Source organism: Aristolochia californica, unplaced genomic scaffold (genome assembly GCF_029961685.1).
Source record: "Aristolochia californica isolate CCGP_79_NKW_82.1479 unplaced genomic scaffold, dmAriCali1.0.hap1 SCAF_1, whole genome shotgun sequence".
NCBI classification, from domain to species: domain Eukaryota; kingdom Viridiplantae; phylum Streptophyta; class Magnoliopsida; order Piperales; family Aristolochiaceae; genus Aristolochia; species Aristolochia californica.
The window spans coordinates 47,420,105-47,422,673 of NW_027181770.1; the positions used below are offsets into that span (position 1 = coordinate 47,420,105).

Below are 2,569 nucleotides of genomic sequence, written 5' to 3' on the forward strand. Positions count from 1 at the left end.
CATGAGCATGGGTGTTTCACTAACCTCGTAGAGATCCCCTCTTTTGGCTTCGTGGGATCTCCTATCAACATTAAATGACGAACCCCATTGTTGAGATTGATCACTCAACGTTTCAAAGAAGTCCCACGCCTCACTAGCACTCTTACCCATCAAACTCCCACCACTCCTTGCATCTACCACGGATCTAACCTGGGGTGTAAGACCTTGATAAAAGTATTGCACTAAATGCCATTTCTCAAACCCATGATGCGGACACCTACGGATCAAATCCTTCCATTTCTCCCAAGCCTCATAAAAGTGTTCACCCTCCTGCTGCATAAAGTTGGAGATTTCTCTTCTGAGGGCTGTAGTTCTCTGAATGGGAAAGTACTTGGACAAAAATTTCGTGACTAATGTGTCCCATGAAGTAATGCTGCCCACCTCCAAGGAATTAAGCCAAGACTTGGCCTTATCCTTAAGTGAAAATGGAAAAAGTCTTAACCGGAAAGAGTCATCTGAGAAATTCTGGAATTTGAAAGTCGCACAGATATCTAAGAATTCCTTGATGTGGTAATAAGGGTCCTCCTTCTCCAACCCATAGAATGTAGGGAGGAGTTGGATCACACCCGGTTTCAACTCATAACTGGCGGCAGTAGTGGGTGGCAATATAATGCAAGAAGGTGATGTGAAGTGGGATGGGATAGAATAATTCCTCAGGGCTCTACGGTCACCGGCTGCAGGTAAGTGTAATGGTTCACCCTGATTGGCTATGGTAGCTCCTAACTTGACTTCTGGTGTTTTCCTACAAATATGTTCTACTTCTTCAACAAAGGGAGCTAATGGTTCACCTAGGGAGCGGCGCCCATGCATAAAAACACAAAAAGAAACAAAACAAACTATCAAATTAAACTTACAAACTCACTACTGAAAATACAAACTAACTAGAAGAAATAAAAATAATTTCATACAAAATCACCAAGATAAAATTATGAAAGCAAAAAATAAAATAAAAATAAATCTAGCCTAAGACCATGGAGAACAAAGAAATACACTTAATACATGCCTCCCCGGCAACGGCGCCAAAAACTTGAAGTGAAATTTAATTACATCGGCTTGTATACCTCGCAAGCGTACGAATCATTCATGTAATCTAGCGGGAAGTGAGGGTCATATCCACAGGGATGACTGAATTTTGTGTATTCTTCAGTCAACTAGCCTAACCAAATATGATGAATTAATCTGAACTAAACACTAATTATATCCTAAAGTATCAAGCAATCATCTGATTAACTACTTGCACAATAAGAAACGTCAACTCTGGATTTTACCGTGATACGTGCCTCTCTCAAACGCCACGTAACCACGAATCCGGATTCTCAATCCTTGTGTCTAGCCCCTCACGGGTGCCTAGAGTTAATGACAGAGATCGGATTACAATAGAATGCAGAGAATCAATTTCCTATTATGATGATGCTAAAATTATCAACTCTGGATTTTACCGTGATTCGTGCCTCTCTCGAGCGCCACGTAACCATGAATCCGATTTCTCAATCCTTGTGTCTATCCCCTCTCGGGCGCATAGAGTGAAAGACAGAAATCAGATTAAAATACCAAAATCCAACCTAGATTACAATCCTACCCTAATTATCTAATTTAATCAAATATCCAAAAAAAATATTCGATAAACATTAATTCTCAAATCAAATTTAATAAACATTCAAAACCTAAGTTCAAACTATAGGAAAATTAAATTCCAAAATGACGGATTACTCCCCTTCTCCTTCCTCTCACTCGGGCAGCAAATGATCGTTCTCATGGTTGCAATTTCCAGAAATTGATGGCTTCGGGTTGCAAGAGCGAGTGGCCGGAGGTAGAGACGACGCTGGTGAGGAAGGATAGAAACCCATGGACGGAGGTGACAACCGGCGAAGAACGGAACGGAGCTAAAGTCCTCTAACTGGCTCTCTCGAGTCTTGGTCAGAGTCAAAATAGCTCCGAAAAGGGTCGAAAATAGGTAATCGACGCCGAAGGATGGTCGGAATTGACCCTCTTGGCTTGGTGAGCAGAAATTGGCACTGTCAAACTCGCCGCGATGGAGACTCTCTCAAGCTCTCCTCGGGTCTGTTCTCGGTTGCCGGATGGTTGTGGACGATGGTGACGCGGCGAACGACGGTTGTAAAATCCTCTCGGGTCTTCCCCTGTTTTGGTCCACGGTGCTCCCCTATTTCGGTCAATGGGGCTCTCCTGTTTTGGTCGACAGGGCTCCTCGTTTTAATACGATTTGCCCAAAAAAATCACCTCCCTTTCACTAAGGGCATTTTGGTAAATATCTCCTTCTCCACCAAAATTCTCCTAAAATTCCATAATTGAATCCATAAAAAGCATTTCAGGAAGAAATAAACCCTAAAAGCAATGAAATATAATTCAGGAGAGAAAAATATGCAATATAGACAGTGATTAATGCCAAATTCAATAAATGCACGTTTTATTTGAAAACCGATAAATAACCACCTATAACACTATTATAATTAACCTAGTTCTCATGTCAGAATATGGCATCTATCAAGACCCCCTTCAAGATTTTCTATAG

General features: G+C 41.5%; 1 non-coding gene across 1 annotated transcript; it reads left to right on the forward strand.

Annotated features, from left to right (window-relative positions):
• The first annotated feature begins 238 nt into the window (after positions 1-238).
• Positions 239-345, forward strand: LOC137965119 (small nucleolar RNA R71). Its single transcript, XR_011116010.1, has one exon. It is a non-coding gene; the product is annotated as a small nucleolar RNA R71 (small nucleolar RNA).
• Positions 346-2,569: the final 2,224 nt, after the last annotated feature.